Here is a 23,495-nt window from a genome sequence, read left to right as displayed (position 1 = left end):
CCATAAATGTAGATGTCCGAACAGGAATGCATCTGCAGTCCTTACAAATGGGTTGTCCTGTCGTCAGGCAGCCCTTCGGTCGGCCGGATTCCAAAGTCTGGGTCTGGCCTCCGCTGGTGTCGCACTTCACCCGACGTCATAGCTGCAGTTCTTCGGGTATAAAGGCATCAGCCGACGCCATTTTCCTCAGTGTTTCTTGCCCCAGATGCCAGTTGCCCTCTTGGATAGCTAAATTTTGGATAAAGCCAATGTTTCCAAATAGTAGAAGGCAAACACAAAAAATAAGCATGTATGTACATATATACAAACAAATACACCATAAGAGATCCCCAGCTAGCTATTAGATGGGCAAATACCCTAGGAATACCACAGAGGGAAGGAGGGTGGGTAATCCTGACTGCAGATGCATTCCTGTTCGGACATCTACATTTATGGTAGGTACAAAACTGTACTATGTCCTTCAAGGATGCATCTGCAGTCCTTACAAATGGGTAGAATACCATAGCCAAACTAGGGGAGGAGGAAGAAGAAATTATGGTGTAGTTAGGATCCCTTGCAAAACAGCAGTGGCAAACCCTGCTCGGGATCTAGAGTATAAAGGTAAGTTATAATGCTTGGCAAATGTATGCACGGAGGTCCAAGTAGCAGCCTCTATAATGTCCTTGGTAGCCACTCCTCGTAAGAAAGCTGTGGTAGTGGCTGTAGCCCTTGTAGAATGAGGCCTTATGTTCTGTGGAGTTTGCTTTCCATGGTAGGAGTAACAGAATCTGATGCAATTTCCTATCCACTTGGAGATTGTCTGTTTTGAAATTGCTTTTCCTTCCCTTTCTGTTGCATATGCTACCAGAAGCTGGTCAGTTTTTCTATTGCTCTTGGTTCTGTCCAGGTAGTAGCGCAACTGTCAATGTACATCCAAAGTATGCAGGAGTCTTTCCCCCCTGTTCTGTGGATTGGGGAAGAAGGTAGGTAGGTGGATAGCCTGGTTTAAAGACACTCTGGATACCACCTTAGGCATAAATGTAGGATTTGTTCTCATGGACACTATCTTGATGGAAGATTAGGAAGGGTTGTACTGCCATTAAAGCCTGTAGCTCAGAAACCCTTCTTGCTGAGGTAATTGCCAGCAGAAAAGCAGTTTTCCAGGATAGGTGTTGAAGATCTGCTGTTGCTGCTGGTTCGAAAGGGGGAGTGTCAACTTTTCTAGCACAAAGTTCAAGTCCCATGCTGGTAATGGTGGTTTCCTAGGAGGTTTTACATTTTTAATTCCTCTCAGAAACTGCCTGAGTAGAGGATGCCAGAAGACAGGAGGATCAAGCTGTATTCTGCAGAAATAGCTGATGCATGTATCTTGATGGAGGAATAGGACAGGCCTGTATGGAAAAGCTCTGCCAAATACTCCAGGATGTTGGCAATGTCTACCTTTGACACATCTTTTCCCCTTTCAGTACTCCAAATGAGAAACCTTTTCCATTTTCCTGCATAGTTCCTTCGTTGAAGGTCTGCGGGCCTCAAGGATAATGTCTTTAACCCTTTGGGATAAATCTGGGTTAGTTGCTCTTATGTAATGTTCCAGGCAGTCAGCTGCAGAGTTTTCAGGTTTGGATGCAGGGTGTTGTAGCGCTCTGAGTTAACAGCAAAGGAATGAGGGGTAGTGTCCACATTTGCCCTCGAGACATGCTCCTCAGTAATGGGTACCAATGTTGTCTTGGCCAGTCTGGAGCTATCAGAATGATCCTTGGACGTTCCTCTCTGATTTTCAATAGCACCTTGTGCATCAAAGGAAGAGGTGGGAATGCATATGCTGTCAGGCCTTTCCAACTGAAGGATAGAGAGTCCACCTTCCAAGCAAGTGGGTGGTACGTCCTTGTGCAGAATTTCTTGAGCTGGTGATTGAGTGGGGATGTGAATAGGTCTATTTGTGGCAGTCCCCATTTCCTTGTGATGACCTTGAAGATGTCCGGGTGTAGCATCCATTCGTGAGCATCCGAGGTAGTTCTGCTTAATATGTCTGCTAGGATGTTTTCTTTTCCCGGTACAAAAATTGCTTGTAGCTGAATGTTGTAGCTCAGAGCCATATTCCGTAGGTCCAGTGCCATCCTGCATAGAGGGTATGAATGAGTGCCTCCCTGTTTGTTGATGTACCACATGACTGTGGTGTTGTCTGTCCTTATCATCAACTGCCCTTCTTGGAGGAATGGTCTGAAATTCTGGATTGCTAGTTTTACTGCCAGCATTTCCTTTTGATTTATGTGCAGGTGCAGCTGATCTGGAGTCCATAAGCCTTGTATGCACTTGTCCAGCATGTGGGCCCCCCAACCGAGGTCTGAGGCGTCCGTTGTGATGGTTTGGCTTGGTTGAATGCTGTGGAAGGGCAAACCTGGGTTTGACTGGCATGCCTGAGCCCACCATAGGAACTCTTGTTTCAGGCATGGGATTAGTGGTATTTCGGTTTCTAGGCTGTGCCTGTGTTGAGACCATAAATTCTTCAGGTACCACTGTAGCTTTCTCATATGCAGTCTGGCATGAGGGACCAGGATTATGCAGGATGCCATGAAGCCCAAGGCCTGCAGTACTTTCCTTGCTGTTAGTTTGTTCTGCTTTGTTAATGCCAAGAAGTAGAGAGGAAGTTGTTCTTGTTTTTCTGCAGTTAGGAATGCCATCTGTTTTACTGTGTCCAGTTCTGCACCTAAGAAGGTTATTCTTTGGGATGGTATCAGTCTTGATTTTTTTATATTGACTGTATATCCCAGGGCTTGCAGTAAGCAAATGACTCTTTGTAAGTCTTCTGTTAGCTTGTTTTTGTTGTCCGCTTGTATCAGGCAGTCGTCCAGGTATGGATATATTTGGATTCCCTGAAACCTGCAGTGAGCGATTACTGATGCCAGGCATTTCGTGAACACTCTGGGCGCAGTAGATAAGCCAAAGGGCAATGCTGAGAATTGATAATGCTCTGATCCTGCAAGAAATCTGAGGTATCTTCTGCAATTTGGTCGTATGGGGATGTGCAGGTATGCCTCCTTGAGATCTAGAGTCACCAGCCAATACTCCTTGCCCAGCATGGGAAGAAGTTGCTGTAGGGTCAGCATTTTGAATTTTGGAACAATGATGAATGTGTTTAAAGTGGACAGGTCGAGAATAGGCCTCCAATTTTCTCTTTCTTGGTACCAGGAAGAGTCTGGAGTAAAATCCCTTTCCTTGTTCCATAGATGGTACCCTTTCCACAGCTCTCATCTTTGCTAATTGAGCTATTTGTTTTAGAGCTTCTGTCTTTTGATTTGGTGGTAGGTTTGGCATTCCTCTTTTTCCTGGTAAAGTATGGAAATGAAACCTTTAGCCTTGGTCTATAGTTTGTAAAATCCACTTGTCTCTTGTGATGTAGTGCCAGTTTTTTGAAAATAAGGCTAACTTTCCGCCTAAGGGTGCTGCAATTTGTTCCCTGGTAGGCAGTGCCAGAGCCAAGTCACTGTGATTGTCCTGTTGCAGTGGTAGCAGTTGTGTCTGTGCCTCGCTGGTTGTTACCTTGCCACTGGTGTCCCCTGTAGGCACCTCCTCTGGATTGATTTCTGCCTCTCGAACGCCTATTCCTGCCTCTCTGTGTTTTAGAGGAGTCTGGAAGGACCAATTGTTGGAAGGCCAGTTCCTGCTAAACCTTGGAGACTGAACCTGTAAGAAATCTTTCACTGTTTGTACAGATTTTGCCTTCTCTTCCATTTTCTTCAGTACCTGCTGAGCAGGAGAACCAAATAAACTGACCTTATCCATAGGAGCATCTAATAGTTTTGCTTTAACATGATCCGGCAAGACCTGTTCTTTCAACCATGCATGCCTTCTTATAACTGTGCCAGTCATGGCTGATCTAAAGGAAGCCTCCAGTGCATCATAGCCACATTTTAAAGAATGGTTACTAACCTGCTGAATGTTATGCACCATTTCTAGAACATATTTCTTATCTAAAGAATCATCAGAGGACAGTTTCTTAGTTAACTGATCAAGCATAAACTCCTGGTATTGGATCATATGAAACTGACAGTTCAATGCCCTAGCTGAGAGAGTAGCAGAGGTGTATACTTTTTTACCCCATCTCTCCAAGGACCTGGATTCCCTTTCAGAGGGGAGAGGGTTTTTAACTGAGGTTGAAGCTACTGCCTTAGGCCCCTGGGAGATAGTCTCGGGATCTGCAAAAGGAGCCTTGTATAAATGATGATGTGTGTCCGGGACCCTGTAGAACCTATCGGGCTTAGCAGGGGCTGGAGGCAAAGTGTCAGGAGCAGTGCAAGCATCATTAAATGCATCATCTACAACAGGAAGAACTGGAGGTATAGCTAAAGGCCTATGTTGTGGTAAATGCAAAAAAGTCCTAAGCCTTTTCCTTGAGTCTGAGAAATCTTGACCCTGCCATTGAAATTGCTCTCTCATGGCATGTAAGGTTTCCCCAAAGGAAAATTCCTCTGGTGGAGATGCAGAAGGAATCGATTCCTCAGCATCGGAGTCTTCATAAGTAGAAAAAGGAGCCTCTGGATGGTCTGTAATGTCTGAATCATTAGAAGAATCATCTGAGGACACTGGCTCAGGGGGCTCTGCTCTAGGTCTCTTTTCTGGATGAGGTTGGGATCCCCTTATTAAAGAGATGAGATCCTCTGCCAGAGTAAGCATTTGGGAACTGGAGCTGGGCCTGTGAGAGGGGGGCTTAACAGGCACAGACTTAGAAGTTTTGGCTGCTTTAGCCCTGGCAAAGGCCTTTATGGACATGGCTGCAGGTGGCCTAGCAGCACCACGTGCAGGGGTTGAAACATCCAAAGGGATGGTGTCCGATAATTCTTGTGAAGCCACAGTAGCAGGTAGAATTTCAGAGGCCGACTCAACTAGGTTAGAAGGGGCCTCAGTAGTAGTCATGGATTCGGCTGAAGTTAGAACCGTTTGCTCGGTTTCGGCCGAAGCCGAGACACTCATGTTTGCTTAACCGCGGTTTCGCCAAACCGCAGACCGCGAGTGTCGGTCCTTTCTTCGTTCTTAACAACTTGTGAAGTCGGAGGATCCGACGGCATTATGTACGCAAAATCTGAGCCGAAAAACTGTTCAGCAAACTCCGACCGACGTCTAAGCGTCCGTCGGTTGGAACGAGCACAGGCTAAACAAGCTGCTACGCCGTGGTCTGGGCCTAAACAAGGTAAGCAGTAAGAGTGGAAATCTTTATGAGGTATTTGTTTCCCACAAGTTAAACAGTTATTAACTTTTTCTGACATCGGCTGAGGCAAGAAAGAGTCCCCAACGGGGTACTTAGCTTTTAGAAGTCTTGAAGTAGTATTCGGTAGTAGTAATCTCTGGATCTGACCGACCGGCACTTGCGAACAGCTTCTGCTTCGGGCGCCACGCGGCAAGAAAGACTGAGGAAAATGGCGTCGGCTGATGCCTTTATACCCGAAGAACTGCAGCTATGACGTCGGGTGAAGTGCGACACCAGCCGAGGCCAGACCCAGACTTTGGAATCCGGCCGACCGAAGGGCTGCCTGACGACAGGACAACCCATTTGTAAGGACTGCAGATGCATCCTTGAAGGACATCACCCTCTGAAGTTGTGGATTGCTCAGCTACTTCGGTTTCCTCTGAAGGGTTAGTTTCATTAGGCTGAAAACCAAGAGCGTCCGAAGGCCCAGCCAGCTCCACATGGGAGTCTGAGGCGGTCTGTGGTAGTGGTCATCAGGGGCTGCGTAGGAGACTCGCTGAAAACCGGAGAACCGGCGACCGGCCTAGAAGAGGCCTCGTCAGTTTTGGGCCTCGGATGCCTGTCCTTGTCTTTGAGCTTTTTATGTATTCCGGTCGTCGGAAGTTCTGACAGCATGGTGTAATTGAATTTTCTGCCAAAATAATGTCGGGCAAAATCAAACAGACGTTTAATAGTGCGCTTGTTAAACCCAGCACCAAACCGACAACCAGTGACGTCATGGTCTGGGCCTAAGGCATGGGATACAATAGGAGTGGAAATCCTTATGAGGTATTTGCTTCCCACAAGAAATACAGTTATTAACTTTTACTGACATCGGTCTGAGGCAAGAAAAAGTTTTCTCAATGGGGTACTTAGCTTTGTAGAAGACTTCGGTTCTGGATTCGGAATGAAAATCTCAGGAGTCAGCCGACTGGCATTTGCGAACTGCTTTTGCTTCGGGCACCGCGCAGCAAGAAAGACTGAAGAAAATGGCGTCGGCTGCATCTTATATACCCCTGTCGCACTGACGTCAGGGAGGAGGCGACAGCAACCGACGCCGGACCAAGACTTTGGAACTCAGGCTGACTGGGGAACCGCCTGACAGCAGGATAACCCAAGTGTAATGACTGCCATATAAAGCTATGTCAAACCCAGAGCTGCTAGACATGCTACACACAAAGAAATCCCAATACCTCTGAGCTATACGCTAGGAACCTAAACCTTGTCAACACAATAAACAGGACATGCTGGAGGGATAGATTCCTGTCCCAGAGGCTTCCCATACTCTGGAACATGCTACCCATCTATGACGAGCAAAGTTCCTCATTAGCACTCCAAGAAAAATCTTGACGAGTGGATGGGAAATACACCCCGGGGATCACTTCTGTGGCTCTGCTCGACAGGGGTACAGGAAAATAACTTTCTTGGGTGGCATAAGCCAGGGAACCTTGTTGGCTAGGCTTACTTAGGTCCTTCAGCCGATAGTCTAGTACCTACCTATGAACCTATAAAAACACAATAGCCTTAGAAATTCAAGATGAAATTGTTTAGAAACAGGTAAATTCACAGCCTTGGGATGAAAGGACACAAAAAGCTGATCAGACTTCCTGATTAGTCTTGTTGAAGTAAAATCTAGGTTGCTTATGTACATCTAGAGTATGCAATTTTTTTTCACTAGAGGACTGAGGAGAAGGTAAAAGGTAGGGAATTGGAGAGATTAAGAGATATCTCATTCACAACTTTAGGCATGAAGGAAGGGTTGGTTTGCAAGGAAACTGTCCTTGTGGAAAACCAAGTAAGTTGGGGATGTTAACAAAGCCTGAATCTCAGAGACGCTCTTAGCAGAAGTCAAAGCAACCAGAAGCACAGTTTTCCAAATGCAAAACTTTAGAGATGCAGAAACTGAGAGCTCAAAAGGAGCCAGAGTTAGCTTCTCTTTGACATAATTAAGGTCCAAGAAGGTGAAACTGGTTTCCTGGGAGGCTTAATCTGTAGGACTCCTTTAAGGAAAAGTTTAACCTCTACTCTAGAAGCTAAAGGAGATGATAATGGCAGACAAGTAGAAAGAGCAGAACAGTGGACTTTCACTACGGAATATGATAAGCCACATTCACACAGGTGAGAGAGTACCCACTGGAGCGTCCACAGAAAGTGGATTTAGACTTCTATTAAGGCACCAGATAGAAAAATATTCTCTATTTGGAAGTGTAAGACTTCCTAGTATTGGTTTTTTTGGCCTCCTGCAAAACCACAAGCACACCATGTGAAAAAAGGTGCCTGAATGGGATCAGAAGTTGATCACCCACAAGGTTAGTTGTAATGTTGAAAGATGTGGATGAGGCAGAGATCCCCTGTCCTGTGTGAGCAGATCTAACCAGGAAAGCAACTTGTGGTGATGGCTCTTGGCTAACTGCAGAAGAAAAGGGAACCAATGCTGCCTTGGCCAAAAGGGAGTTGCCACCAAGATTTTTGGTTTGTCCGGCTGAATTTTCAGCAATACTTTCTGAATGAGAGGGAAGGGGGAATGCATAAAGAAACATCCCCTTCCATGAAAAGGAAAGGGTGTTCACCTACCATGCCAGAGGATGTGGGACCCTGTCACAAAAGAAAGGAACTTGTCTGTTTTGAAGGGAGGCAAAGACGTCCAGATGTGGAGTACCCCACCAGTGAACCAGATCCAGGAACACATCTCTGTGAAGCATCTATTCATGGGTGTGTGTCATGGACCTGCTTAATGCATCTGCCACAGAATTTTGAGCAGAGGGTAGGTAAACAGCATGAAAAGTTACCTTGTACTCACTTGCAAATGCCCCATACCTTGAGAGCTAACTTGCATAGAAGATACGATTTGATGCCCCCCAGCTTGTTTATGTACCAGAGGACAGTGGTGTTGTCTGTAAAAATCTTTAGAAGACCTGGTAGGAAGACAGGATGGAAAATCTGTAAAGCTAGAAGCAGAGCCCTCATTTCTCTGATGTTGATGTGCCCCCTCTTCTGAGATGGGGACCAGAGACCCAGAACCTTCCTGGAAGCAAAGGTTACTCCCCAGCCTGTGTCTGATGAGTCTGTGAAAAGCTGTTGAGAAGGCTGGGGCAAAAGAAGGGGAAGGCCTAGATTCAGAGAGAACTGCTGAATCCACCAGAGGAGCTCTGATTTCCAGCAGGGAAGCAGAGGAATCATAACCTCTAGTGGGTAAGTATGCTGGGACCAGGATATCTTTAGAAACCACTGAAATTTTCTCATGTGAAACTATGCAAAAGGCAGTATGGGAATCAAGGAAGTCATGAATCCAAGAAGTCTTAGGAATTCCCTGTCCGAGATGGAAGGAAGAGTCAGAAGGGTCTCCATGAAGGCAGTGAGTGCGTGAACCTTGTCTGCTGGAAGAAAAACCATCATCAGGTTGGTCCTAAACCTGGACCCCAAGCAAATATGATCCTGTGATGGAGTCAAACTCGATTTTTTGAAATTTATTGTCAACCCTAGGCTTTGAAGGAGATGAATGGCCTTCACAAGGTTTTGAGACAAGTGATCCGAACTGTTGGCTAGGAAAAGAAGATTGTCCAGATAGGGATAAAACTGAACCCCCTGGACCCTCAAGAAGGCAATGACAGGGGCCAAACACTTTGTGAATACTCTTGGGGCAGTGGAAAGACCAAAAGGCAATGCAGAGAACTGAAAGTGCAAAAAATCCACTGAGAAACAAACATTTCCTATATTGAGGATGGATGGGAATATGCAGATAAGCATCTTTGAGATTTAAGGAAGCCATGAGAGACTGAGGAGAAATCAGGGAAAAGAGTACCGGTAGGGACAGCATCCAGGAAAGAAGGCACTTCCAGAAAAGTGTTTAAGTGGGAGAGGTCTAGAATTGATCTTCAGTGGCCATCCTTTTCCTGGAACCAAAACATTCTTGAGTAAAAACCCTTGCCTCTCTGATCCAGAGGGTCTATATTATCCGATCAAAACACGAAAACCACAAGCACCATTTGGGCGACACCAAATGGTCGAAAACGGAAAATGTTGCGCGTGTAAACGGAACTCGCCATAGGGAAATTCTCCCTTCACTATAATGTAGTGCAATCTCGGAGTTGGAATATTTAAGTAGGGGGTGTGGGGGCCGCAGCCCCCCCCACATGGGGGGTGCAGGGGGGCTTGCCCTGTGCATAAAACAATTAGACATTCAGTTTTGTTTTTTTTCCCCCCGGATTCGATATTTCCGGTTTTCGTTCATTTGGTGTCTCTTAACATGCGTTCGCTATTTTCGTCTTTCGTTCTCATAATATAGACCCAATCCAGAGGTACACTTTGAATAGTGCCTAGACATATCAGCTGAGATAGAAGCTGAAAGGAGGTAGATTCTTACAAGTCATAAAGTATCCTTTTTGGATGATGGCTAGAACCCAGGAGTCCTGAGTGATCCTCTCCCAGGCAGGAAAAGAAAGAGAGAGGTGAAGAGAAAGAGGTGTATGACTTGGAAGGGTGAGCTGGTTGTCACTGAGAACTGGGCCTGGCCTGAAATAGTGCTGTGTAGAGTAGGCCAAAGTAAAGTTTTTCAATTGACGGGTCTCCTAGTAGATTTCTTAGACCTAGGAGTAGAAGAAGAAGGAATGGGTCTCCTAAATAGGAAGGAGTAGAAGAAGAAGGAACGGGTCTCCTAAATAGGAAGTTGTGACAGGGAAGTTTCCATGAAAGTTTGGAACCAGTGAAACAAACAGGTGTTTCAGGTCTTGGAGCGCCTTCCCTTTTTCTTGCAAAGTCTTAAATAAGTCTGCAGCTTCTGAACAAAAGAAGGCAGACTTGTCCAAAGGAGCATCAAGCAATTTTGCCTTAATATCATCAGGTAATGACTGAAGTCTCAGCCATGAATGCCTCCTACGCACAGAGGCAGAAACAGCAGCTCTAGATGATGCCTCAACAGCATCATAGCTGCACTTAATGGACTATGTAAGCTACTTGAGAAGATGCAGCCAAAAGAGACAGGACCTGTGTTTTAACCTCTGAATCTGGTAAAGAAGTTAGAGCCTGTGAAGCCTGAGAAAGCAAGGCCAAAGAAAGTACAGTTTTGTACCTACCATAAATGTAGATGTTCGAGTGTATATACTGCTGCAGTCATCACACTTGGGTTGTCCTGCCGTCAGGCGGTCTCGCAGTCGGACGAATCCCAAAGTCTTGGTCCGGCATCGGTTGTCGTCGCTTCTTCCCTGACGTCAGTGCGACAGGGGGATAAAAGAGGCAGCCGACGCCATTTTCTTCAGTTTTTCTTGCCCCCAACTAGGAAGGCAATACAAATAACTATGCAAAAATACCTTAGTAGATAAACAATAGTACTAGTTGTTAGCAAATACACCATATAAACATGCATCCAAAAGGTTGATGGACATGGAGTTATAACTAACACCCTGGTATGTAGAGGGGATGGTGGGAGGGTAACCTGGACTGCAGCAGTATATACACTCGAACATCTACATTTATGGTAGGTACAAAACTGTACTATGTTCATCGTGTTATACTGCTGTAGTCATCACACTTGGGTTGAATCCCAAAGCTATGGATGGGTGGCTGGTACTAAACTGGGTTAGGTGAAGCTAGGATGCCCTGCAGAACTGCAGTGGCAAAACCAGCTCTGTTTTTCGAGTATAATGGAAGGTGGTAGTGCTTGGTAAAGGTGTGCACTGAACTCCAAGTAGCTGCCCCCAGAATGTCCTTGGTTGGAACCCCCCTGAGAAAGGCTGCTGAGGTTGCTGTAGCCCTGGTAGAATGGGATCTAATATTAACAGGCACTGCTTTCCCATGGTGCGAGTAGTAAAAGCGGATACAATGACCTATCCATTTGGAGATGGTCTGTTTTGAAACAGCCTTTCCTTGTGAACCTGCAGCATAGGATACAAAGAGTCGGTCAGTTTTTCTGAAGGTCTTTGTCTTATCCAAATAGTAACGTAGCTGTCTGTGAATGTCCAAAGAGTGAAGGAGTCTTTCTCCTTCATTCTGGGGGTTTGGATAAAAGGTGGGTAAATGAATGGTCTGATTCAAAGCCACACTGGATACTACCTTTGGCATAAAGGTAGGGTTAGTTCATAAAGAGACTCTGTCCTGATGGAAAATGATGTAAGGTTCCACTGCCAGAAATGCCTGTAGTTATGAGACCCTGCGTGCTGAGGTGATAGCCAGCAACGGAGCTGTTTTCCATGACAAGTGTTGTAGTTCTGCTGAGAAGGCTGGTTCGAAAGGAGGCAGTGTTAATTTTTCTAAAACGAAGTTGAGGTCCCAAGCTGGCGTTGGGGGTTTTCTGGGGGGTCTTATATTCTTAGCCCCTCTGAGAAACTGCCTTAGTAAAGGGTGTGAGAATATGGGAGGATCCATATTATATTGAGCTGAAATGGCTGAAGCATGGATCTTAATGGATGAGAAAGAAAGGCCTTTGTGTAGCATCTCAGTTAAGTATTGCAGTATTTGAGGAATGTTTGGTATCCAAGGATTTTGGTCTTTAGCCTGGTTCCATGCACAAAATCTTTTCCATTTGTCTGAGTAAGTTTTTCTGGTGCTGGGCCTCCTGGCCTCCAAAATGACATTCAGGACGTCCTTTGAGAGAAGTTTGATTGATAATTCAAGGTATTCTCCATGCAGCTAAATTTAAAGTCCTGAGCTGACTGTGAAGGATCTGAAAGTTTTGCTGAGTCAACAGAAAGTACAGTTTTGTACCTACCATAAATGCAGATGTTTGAGTGCTAATACAGCTGGAGTCATAACAGATGGGTTCTCCTGCCGTCAGGCGGGTCCTCGGTCGGCCGAATTCCAAAGTCTAGGTCCGGCGTCGGTTGTCGTCGCTTCTTCCCTGACGTCAGTGCGACAGAGGTATAATGGAACCAGCCGACGCCATTTTCTTCAGTTTTTCTTGCCCCAGATGTCAGGTGCCCCCAGAAGGAAGGCAATGCATAAATTTGTGTAATAATGCAGTGCAATAAAATCAAAATACAGTATGTGCAAGCAAATACATCATAAATTAATACCCCAATCAGGTTGTATGAGGATGTGTTAGCCTATAGGCCTGTCCCAAGAGGGGAAGGAGGGAGGGAAACCTGGACTGCAGCTGTATTAGCACTCGAACATCTACATTTATGGTAGGTACAAAACTGTACTATGTTCATCGTGCATACAGCTGCAGTCATAACAGATGGGTAGAATCCCAAAGCTAAGAAAGGGGTGGTAGGCACTAGGTGGAACTAGGAGGAGCCAAAATGCCCTGCAAGACTGCAGTGGCAAAGCCTGCTCTAGATTTGGAGTATAATGGTAGGTTGTAGTGCTTGGAGAAGGTATGCACAGAACTCCAAGTGGCTGCTTCCAAAATATCCTTGGTAGGAACTCCTCTGAGGAAAGCTGCAGAGGTGGCTGTGGCCCTGGTGGAATGAGTTCTAATGCCTGTAGGTACAGTTTTGCCATGAAAGGAATAGCAAAAGCGTATGCAGTGGGCTATCCATTTTGAGATTGTCTGTTTGGAAATTGGCTTTCCTTGAGCTCCTACAGCATAGGACACAAAGAGCTGTTCTGATTTTCTGAAAGGCTTTGTTCTGTCCAAATAATAACGCAGTTGTCTGTGGATGTCCAAGGAATGTAGTAATCTCTCCCTTTGTTTTGAGGATTAGGATAAAAGTAGGTAAATGTATGGCCTGATTTAAAGCTACCCTGGATACCACTTTAGGCATAAAGGATGGGTTGGTTCGTAAGGAAACTCTGTCCTGATGGAAGATGATAAAGGCTGGACAGCCATGAGAGCCTGTAGTTCTGAAACTCTATGAGCTGAGGTGATAGCCAGAAGGAAAGCTGTTTTCCAGGACAAATATTGCAAATCTGATGAGGCAGCTGGCTCAAAGGGAGGCAAGGTCAGTTTTTCCAGAATGAAATTAAGATCCCAAGCAGGTATTGGTTGTTTCCTTGGAGGTCTTAGATTCTTAGCCCCTCTGAGGAACTGTCTTAAGAGAGGGTGAGAGAATAAAGGTGGATCAGTGTTGTATTCTGCAGAAATGGCTGAGGCATAGATTTTGATGGAGGAGAATGAAAGTCCACTGCTTAGCAGCTCAGCCAAATATTGTAGTATTTGAGGTAAATTCAGTTTTCCAGGATCCTGGCCCTTTTCTCATTCCAGACACAAAACCGTTTCCATTTTGCAGAGTAAGCTTTTCTAGTTGATGGCCTTCTGGCCTCCAAAATGACATCCTGCACCTCCTTGGAGAGTAGGGCCTGTTGTGATGCTAAGGAATCTTCCATGCGGCTAGATTGAGTGTTTTTAGCTGGCTGTGAAGAGTTTTGAAGCTGTGCTGAGTCAGAAGAAGAGTCATTAGAGGCAGGGTCCATGGTGGGGAATGCGTCAGGCTCCTCAGGAGTGGGTACCAGTGTTGCCTTGGCCAGTCCGGAGCAATGAGAATCATCTTTGGTCTGTCTGCTCTGGTTTTCAATAGAACTTTGGGCAGCAGAGGAAGAGGTGGGAAGGCATAAACTGTCATTGATGTCCAACTGAAAGAGAGAGCGTCCACTCTCCAGGCCCTTGGATGGAAAATCCTTGAGCAGAATTTTGTCAATTGGTGATTTTGTGGGAGGCAAAGAGATCTATGTCTGGCCTTCCCCATTCTTGGATTATTTCTGTAAAAACTTTTGGATGCAATTTCCATTCGTGTGGATCTGTCATATTCCTGCTTAGGTTGTCTGCCAGCGTGTTTTCCTTGCCTGGCAAGTACTGTGCTTGTAGTTCCATTTGTAAGTCCAGGGCCATGTTCCAAAGTGACATGGCCAGTCTGCATAGGGGTAAGAATGTGTTCCTCCCTGTTTGTTTATGTACCACATAACTGTGGTGTTGTCCGTTCTTATCAATAGTTGACCTGGTTGTAGAAGGTCCTTGAAAGCTATAATAGCATTTATTACTGCTAGCATTTCCTTTTGATTGATGTGAAGGTGCTTTTCTTTTTGGGACCATTTGCCCTGAATGCACCGATCTGTCATGTGTGCCCCCCAGGCGTAGTCCGAGGCGTCTGTTGTGATGACTTGATTTGCTTGAGGCTTGCTGAATGGAAGACCTGTGTTTGTTTGGCATGCTTGAGCCCACCACAGAAATTCCTTTTGCAGACATGGAATTAGTGGTATTATTGTTTCCAAACTGTGGCTGTGTTGAGACCATATGTTTTTAAAGTACCATTGTAGTTTCCTCATATGCAGCTTTGCACATGGGATTAGTAAGATGCAAGATGCCATGAATCCCAGAGCCTGCAGGATTTTCCTTGCAGTCAGTCTGGTGCAATTTGCTAGTGCTCTGAAGTATTGAATTAGTTGTTCCTGCTTCTCTGGCGTGAGGTAGGCCATCTGGGTGTTTGTGTCCAAATTGGCACCCAGGAAAATTATCTTCCGAGAGGGTATTAGCCTTGATTTCTTTTTGTTGACTGTGTATCCCAGAGAGTTCAACAACATTATTACATAAGCCAGATGTTTCAGAAGTATGTGCTTGCTGTCCGCTTGGATCAGACAGTCGTCCAAATAGGGGTATATTTGTATCCCTTGAAGTCTGCAGTAGGCAATTACTGATGCCAGGCATTTCGTGAATACTCTGGGTGCAGTAGATAAGCCAAAGGGCAATGCAGAGAATTGATAATGGGTTGAACCTGCAAGAAATCTGAGGTACCTTCTGCAATTTTGTCTGATTGGGACATGCAGGTATGTCTCCTTGAGGTCCAATGTTACCAGCCAAGACTCCTTGCCCAGCATGGGAAGAAGTTGCTGTAGAGTGAGCATCTTGAATTTTGATACGAGTAGAAATGTGTTTAGGATGGATAGGTCCAAAATAGGTCTCCAATCTTTTCCCTTCCTTGGTACCAGAAATAGCCTGGAATAAAAACCTTGACCTTGTTCGTGCGTAGGTACCTCTTGAATAGCTTTCATGTTTATGAGATCTGTAATTTGCCTTTGCGCCTCTGCCCTTTGATTGTGTGGCAGGTTTGGCATGCCTCTCATTTTTGGAAGGGTGTGAAAATGGAATTTGTAGCCTCTGTCTATAATGTCCAGGATCCATTTGTTCTTTGTGACAATATGCCAATTTTTTGAAAATAATGCCAGCTTTCCTCCTAAGGGGGCTGCCATTTGAGACTTGCTTGGCATGCAAAGGGGAAAGTCATTGGGTTTCCTTTCTGAAAGATTGCGAGTTATCCTCACCGCCTCTTTGTGTAGAAGCTTGCCATTGTCTGCCTCTAAACGATCCTTGGGATTGTCCTCTGCCCCTCGGGCGCCTGTATCTGCCTCTTTGGGGTCTGTCCGTGGCAGGAAAGGACCAGTTTTTGGAAGGCCAATTTCTACTAAAATGTGGGGGTTGTACCTGTAGAAAATCTTTCACAGTTTGCATTGATTTAGCCTTTTCCTCCATTTTCCTTAATACCTCCTCAGCATTAGCACCAAATAGTACATCCTTTTGAAGAGGGGCGTCTAGTAATTTAGCTTTGACATGATCAGGCAAGGCTGGTTCCTTGAGCCAGGCATGCCTACGTATGACTGATCCTGTAACAGCAGCTCTACATGAGGCCTCTAGAGCATCAAAACCACATTGTAAGGTATGCTTACCCACTTGTTCTGCACTATGCATCAAATCCTGCAACTCCTTCAAGTCTGGTTGTTCAGGTTGTGACATTTTACTTTTCAATTGTGATAACAAAAACTGTTGGTATTTTAGCATATGGAACTGACAGTTTAAGGCCCTCATGGTTAAGGTAGCCAAGGTATATACCTTTTTTCCCCACCTAAGGATCTGGAATCTCTCTCGGAAGGTAATGGATTTTTAGCAGTGGAGGCCTTAACTCCCTTGGGGCCCTGTGAGATGGTTTCTGGGTCAGCAGCATGGCTTTTGTATAGAAATTGGTGTGAGTCAGGAACCCTGTAGTACCTGTCAGGCTTAACTGGAGCTGGACGTAGAGAGTCTGGGTTAAGGCAGGCCTCAGAGTAAACATCATCTAGGATGTCCAAGACAGGAGGGTATAGCCAGAGGCCTGTGCTGAGGTAGCAAGAGAAATTCCCTAAGCCTTTTCTTGGAATCTGAATAATCTTGGCCTTCCCAGTGGAAGTGTTCCCTTAAGGTATGCAAAGTTTCCCCAAATGAGTAATCCTCAGGGGGGGATACAGAAGGGATGGACTCCTCCGCATCAGAGTCTTCAAAAGGGGAGTAAGAATGTTCCTGATCATCAGAGTGCTCTAAAATAATGGAGCCCTGATCAGAGGAGGGGGAATCTTCCTCCACTCTGGGCCTTTTGTCCGGTGGGGGCTGAGAACCTCTGATAAGAGTAATTAAATCCTCAGCCATTTTAAGCATCTGTTTCTTAGGCATGGGGCCTGGAGATGGACCCTGTGTAGCTTGTCTCAGAGTGCATGGTTGCTTTAGACTTAGTGAAAGCCTTGATGGAGAAAGAAGAGGAAGGTCTGAAGACACCTTAAGTGGAGGTGGACCTGTCCACATTCTGAGTTTCAATGCCAAGAGTGGCTTCGGTATCTGTAGTCGGGGTGTGGGCCAAGGAGCCTGCGACCTCGGGCACAGGAGACGCCGCCAAAGAAGTGTCGTCGGTAGTCAGGGGCTGCATAGGCGCCTCGCTGAGACCCGGACCACGTGTAGTCGGCTTTGGCATGGTGTCGGTAGAGGCTGCGGACCTCGTGTGTCGGTCCTTATCTTTGCATTTTTTAGACAAAACTGGAGTCGGAGTATCCGACGACATAATATAGTTAAATGCTTTCCCAAAATAATGCTGGGTGAACTCCGCCCGGCTAATGGTGCGTTTGTTGAATGTAGCACAAAAGCGACAGACCAAGACGTCGTGGTCTGGGCCTAAACAAGGTATACACAGGGAATGGAAATCCTTATGTGGTATTTGCTTCCCACAAGAAATACAATTATTAACTTTGTCTGACATCGGTCTGAGGCAAGAAAAGTTTCCCCAACGGGGTACTTAGCTTTCAAGAAGACTTCGGTTTCCAAATTTTCGTAATCTCAGGAGCTGGCCGACCGGCACTTGCGAACTGCTTCTGCTTCGGGCACCGCGCGGCAAGAAAGACTGAAGAAAATGGCGTCGGCTGGTTCCTTTATACCCCTTTCGCACTGACGTCAGGGAAGAAGCGACAACAACCGACGCCGGACCTAGACTTTGGAATTCGGCCGACCGAGGACCCGCCTGACGGCAGGAGAACCCATCTGTTATGACTGCAGCTGTATGCACGATGAACATGTGGGAATTGAGGTAAGATCCATGGAGGGCTGTGAGTCAAGGTCCTTAGTAATGGGTACCAGTGTTGACGTGGCCAGTCCGGAGCAATGAGGATAATTTGTGGTCTCTCTGATCTGACTTTCAGTAATACCTTGGTCAAGAGAGGTAGTGGTGGGAAGGCATATACTGTCAATGCTGTCCAACTGAATGATAGGGCGTCCACTTTCCAGGCTAGGGAATGATAAGTCCTTGTGCAAAATTTCTGTAGTTGGCAATTGTTGGGGGAGGCAAATAGATCTATGTCTGGGCGTCCCCACCTTTGAGTTATCATTGAAAATACTTGTGGGTGTAGTCTCCACTCGTGAGGATCTGCCAAATTTCTGCTTAATTCGTCTGCAAATATGTTTTCCTTTCCTGGCAGGAATTGTGCTTGCAGTTGTACTTGGTATGTCAATGCTGTGTTCCACAAGGTCATTGCCTGTCTGCATAAAGGGTAGGAGTGTATTCCTCCCTGGTTGTTTATGTACCACATAACTGTGGTGTTATCTGTCCTTATTAGTAGTTGCCCTGGATGCAAGAGGTCCTTGAAGGCTGTCAGTGCATTTTGCGCAGCTAGCATCTCCTTTTGGTTGACATGTAGATGCATTTGTTTTGCAGACCATTTGCTCTATATGCACTGTCCTGCCATGTGTGCTCCCCAGGCGTAGTCTGAAGAATCTGTTGTCATAGTTTGGTTTGCTCGAGGTAAGACAAAAGGAAGACCCTTGTTTATTTGACATGCTTGAGCCCACCATAGGAACTCTTTTTGAAGGCAGGGAATGAGAGGTATACTTGTTTCGAGGCTGTGCCTGTGTTGAGTCCATACACTTTTCAGGTACCATTGTAATTTCCTCATATGCAGCTTTGCATGTGGAATTAGTTGTATGCAGGATGCCATGAACCCCAATGCCTGCAGGATTTTCCTTGCAGTGAGCTGGGTAAAAGTTGCCATCTTTTTGAAGTATTGAGTCAGTTGTTTTTGTTTGTCTGGCATGAGATAAGCCATCTGGGCCGTTGTATTTAAGCTGGCACCCAGGAATATTATGTCTTGTGAGGGTATTAGCTTTGACTTCTTTTTGTTTACTGTGTACCCTAGGCAACTTAGCAGCTTTGTTACAAATGCCAGATGCTGTAATAGAATGGCTTTGCTGTCCGCTTGGATCAGGCAGTCGTCCAGATATGGATAAATTTGTATTCCTCATTGTCTGCAGTATGCAATTACTGATGCCAGGCATTTCGTAAATACTCTGGGTGCAGTAGATAAGCCAAAGGGCAATGCAGAGAATTGATAATGCGTTGTACCTGCCAAAAATCTGAGGTATCTTCTGCAATCTTGTCTGATAGGGACATGCAGGTATGCCTCTTTGAGGTCCAACGTTACCAGCCAAGACTCCTTGCCCAGCATGGGAAGAAGCTGCTGTAGTGTGAGCATTTTGAATTTGGGTACCTCCAGGTATGTGTTTAGAATTGAGAGGTCTAGAATGGGTCTCCAGGCTTTGTCCTTTCTTGGTACTAGAAATAGTCTTGAGTAAAAACCTTGACCTTGCTCCTTTGTAGGTACCTTTTGAATTGCTTTCATATCCATGAGAGCTGAAATTTGTGTTTGTGCCTCTGCCCATTGGTTTGGAGGGAGATTTGGCATGCCTCTCATCCGTGGTAAAGTGTGAAAATGAAATCTGTAGCCTCGGGTAATAATATCCAGAACCCATTTGTCCTTTGTTATGATGTGCCAATTTTGTGGAAATAGAGCCAGTTTTCCTCCCAAAGGTGCTGCCAGGGCAATTTTGCTTGGCAGGCGAAGGGAAGTCATTGTGTTTGTTTCCTGAAGGGTTGAGATCTTTCGTCTCCACCCCTGAGTTGTTGTATGCCATTGTCTAGGCCTGAAAGAACCTTGTGGCTGGCCTCTGCCCCTTGGGTGTCTGTACCTACTCATTTGGGGTCTGTCTGATGCAGGAAAGGACCAGTTTTTTGATGACCAGTTTCTGCTGAAACAAGGAGGTTGTACCTGTAAAAAATCTTTAACTGTCTGCATAGATTTTGCCTTTTCTTCCATTTTCTTTAAAACTTCCTCTGCTTTGACACCAAATAACACATCTTTCTGCAATGGAGCATACAATAACTTTGCTTTGACATGTTCTGGTAAGGCTTGCTCTTTTAGCCAAGCATGTCTACGTATTACAGATCCTGTGTCAGCTGCTCTATATGAAGCTTCCAAAGAATCAAAACCACACTGTAAGGTACGCTTTCCCACCTGTTCTGCTGCATGCAGCAAATCCTGCATCTCTTTGAAATCAGGTTGATCTGTCTGAGGGATCATTTTCTGCTTTAACTGTGTAATCAAGTACTGCTGGTATTTTAGCATGTGGAATTGGCAGTTTAAGGCCCTCATGGCCAAAGTGGCAGACGTATACACTTTGTTCCCCCATCTTTCTAATGCTCTGGAATCTCTTTCAGAAGGTAGTGGATTCTTAGCAGTAGAGGCCTTAATCCCTTTGGGACCCTGGAAAATGGTTTTGGGGTCTGCAACAGGGCTTTTATATAGAAACGTATGAGAATCAGGAACTCGGTACTATCTGTCTGGTTTAGCTGGTGCAGGAGGTAAGGAATCTGGGTTTAGACTAGATTCGGTGTAAACATAATCCAAAATGTCTAAAACTGGAGGAATTGCAAGGGGTCTGTGCTGTGGCAGAAGAAGAAACTCACGGAGTCTTTTCTTAGAGTCAGAGTAATCTTGGCCTTCCCAGTGGAAGTGTTCCCTCATGGTGTGTAAAGTTTCCCCAAAAGAGTAGTCTTCAGGGGGGGAGACAGAGGGAACGGATTCTTCAGCATCCGAGTCTTCATAAGGAGGGAAGGAATAATCCTGGTCCTCAGAGTTAGCTGAGGAAATGGATGCTTGGTCAGAGGAAGGATAATCTTCCTCCAGTCTAGGCCTTTTGTCAGGAGGGGGTTGTGAACCCCTGATAAGGGTAATTAAATCCTCAGCCATCTTAAGCATCTGTTTTTTAGGCACAGGGGCCTGTGGACGGGTCTGTGGACTAGGTTTCCTAACTTTTAAGGGGGCTTTAAGTTTAGCATAAGACTTAATAGAGATAGTTGTCTGTTTGAAGACACCTTCAGAAACCGAAGGCCTGTCCAAAATCTCCGGATCACCGTCAGGGTTGGCGTCCGAGGGGTGAGATGGAACCGGCTCCTGAGGCCCAGCTGATTAGGTCTGGGAAGCCGTCAGAATTTCTAAATCAGCGGTAGTCAGGGGTTGCGTAGGCGCCTTGCTGAAAACCCGAGAACCGGCGGCAGGCCTTGCTGAGGCCTCGGTATCTAGTCTTGGCCTTGGTTGCCTATCCTTATCCTTGCGTTTTTTAATCATTGCTGATGTCGGTTGCTCCGACAACATGCTATAGTTAATTTTCTGCCAAAATAATGTTGGGCGATATCTGCCAGACACTTGATTGTACATTTGTTGAACCTAGCACAGAACCGACAACCAGAGACGTCGTGGTCTGGGCCTAGGCAAGGAATACAATAAGAATGAAAATCCTTATGAGGTATTTGCTTCCCACAAGAAATGCAATTATTAACTTTGTCTGACATCGGTCTGAGGCAAGAAAAGTTTCCCCAACGGGGTACTTAGCTTTAGAGAAGACTTCGGGCTGAAATTCGATTCGAAAATCTCAGGAGCTAGCCGACCGGCACTTGCGAACTGCTTCTGCTTCGGGCACCACGCGGCAAGAAAGACTGAAGAAAATGGCGTTGGCTGCCTCTTTTATCCCCCTGTTGCACTGACATCAGGGAAGAAGCGACGACAACCGATGCCGGACCAAGACTTTGGGATTCGGCCAACTGCGGGACCGCCTGATGGCAGGATAACCCAAGTGTGATGACTGCAGCAGTATAACGCGATGAACATCACCTAGAAGCGTGTCTGGTAATTAATAGCTCTGACAGCTAAAGTGGAAGAGATGTATACCTTCTTACCCAATCTCCTAAGAATTTTGCTCTCCTTATCAGAAGGAAGAAGCCTGGCATAAGGAGATAAACAGAAAGACTTATCAGAAACTATACAGACCACAACTGGATCAGCAGAGGGACACTTCTAGAGAAACTTGCATTCATCCAGCACTTTATAAAATCTGCCAGGCCTCTTGGGAGCAGGGGTCTGTGAATCTGGAGATTTAGAGGAGGTGAAGGCGTCCAAAAAAGCTGGAAGGACTGCAGGAACTGCGCATAGGGAGAGGGGAACCTCTATTTTTAGAAGGTCATAATACTGCTTCTGTTCATCAGAAATCTAGTAACAATCCCATTTGAAGAACTCCCTTATTTTATTAATAGCTTCTCCAAAAGAAATTTCTTCAAAAGGGGAATCCCTTCTACTAGATTCCTCCTCAGAGGATGCATACTCCAAAGGAGAAGAAATTTGGGTGGAATATGCAAGAGAATCCTCAGTATCAGAGGAAAGAACCTGAGACCCAGCAGCCTGTAGAGAGGAGAGGAAGTGAAAGAAGGTAGAGGGAGAGAAGAAGCTTCAAGGTTATCAAGGCCTTAATAAGGCCTTGGGAAAGGACATCCCAATCAGACTGCGGCGTAGAAGGGATGTTTAGTCTTTTGCTTCTTCTTTGTATGTCTTTCTGTTTGAAGGTACAAGGAAGATGAACCCGAAGTAAGCTTAGCATTCGGCATAATCAAGGAAGGATTCCCTAGTTGAAACAGCAGGAATGTCACCAAAGTCCTCCAGCACAACAAAACGCTGCTCCCCCATGTCGCCCGAAACAGACATCTGCATAGCCTCAGATGTGCTGGGATCCAATCTCTTTGCGGCATCCACAGAGGTACCCGACCTCTGTCCATACCACCGGGTCTTCACAGACCTCAAGGGATACATCAGAGGTAAAAGGCACAGCTGAAGAGGTTTCAGGTTTTTGCTTGCTCACCTTCCTCTTCATACCAGTCTTGGCCAGACGTCCGGAACCCTCCAGAACGTCTTTAGCCAGATGTTTAAGCCGCTGATTTTCATGGTAAAGATTTAGAGCCAAAAGTCAACTATGCAAAGTCTTAGGTACAAAGGCCTGACAAATGGAATAGGATCGATAGTCCTGACTAGACTCTGCACAAAAAAGACAGTGGTCGTGGCTATCTTTATGTGGAATCTGCCTTCGACACCTACACTTGCCCTTACCGGATGACATCAAACAAAAACAAATGGCAGTAGCGAGAAAATAAATCTCCAGGAGGACACTTATCTGAAGCTGGCAGCAACACATGAAATCCGACTGTAGACCGTACGAAAGAGTCAACCTTCTAAATGGCGGCAGAAACGTTCTGAGGATGGTGTGTGTGGACGTCCTTTTACGGCTGATATTGTCAGAGCATGCATGTGAAGTTCCACGTACTGGCAGTGGCTAAAAGTTTTTGTATACTGGCCAAACGTCGGGTCGTAGGGCAGAAGAAAACCCCAGATGTAAAGAATACTGCAGCATTGAATAGAAGGACATCATGATCTCAGCTTAAATTCCATATCAGATGATCACTACCTGCAGAGCACCAATGGGCGCAAACTAGAATATAATTGCTACTATGTTTATTGCTTTCCAGAAGACGGGGAAGAAAGGAAGATGATACAGCAGAATTACAAATCTATCTCCACACAGTACTACATGAGAATTTTAAACCTATGAACAGCTCTATCATATCTAACACTGTACCGCTTTCTATAAGCTATTCTAAAGTTGTTCATTTCCTACTTCCGCTTTCTTTATTACACTGTGATGAAGAAAACAATGATGTTTTAAACATGTGGTAGGCAACATGCTACCTGCCAGATGACATCATGTAGAAAATGACATCACATAAGTAATAATTCAGAGCAATCTGAAAATAAAACAGCAAACACCACAGTCTCCAATATGCTTCAATAGCCAATGCATGCACCTGCACAGAACAAATCAAGAATGACAGAATAAAAGAAAAAACAGTGGCAGCTGAGCTTGACGAGCCATCTGACAACTAGAAGCATGCCCACTACAGAAAGATGCTCAATGCTG

At 45.5% G+C, this 23,495-nt stretch overlaps 1 protein-coding gene across 1 annotated transcript in view; it reads right to left on the bottom strand.

The window, feature by feature from the left end:
- Positions 1 to 23,495, bottom strand: part of CDK11A (cyclin dependent kinase 11A) — a 2,038,318-nt gene that overhangs the window by 1,638,835 nt on the left and 375,988 nt on the right. The window lies entirely within an intron of this gene.

This window comes from Protopterus annectens, chromosome 2.part0 (genome assembly GCF_019279795.1).
Source record: "Protopterus annectens isolate FY-2018-M chromosome 2.part0, PAN1.0, whole genome shotgun sequence".
NCBI classification, from domain to species: domain Eukaryota; kingdom Metazoa; phylum Chordata; order Ceratodontiformes; family Protopteridae; genus Protopterus; species Protopterus annectens.
The sequence above is the reverse complement of the archived record's forward strand: the minus strand, read 5'-3'. Positions and strand labels throughout refer to the sequence as shown.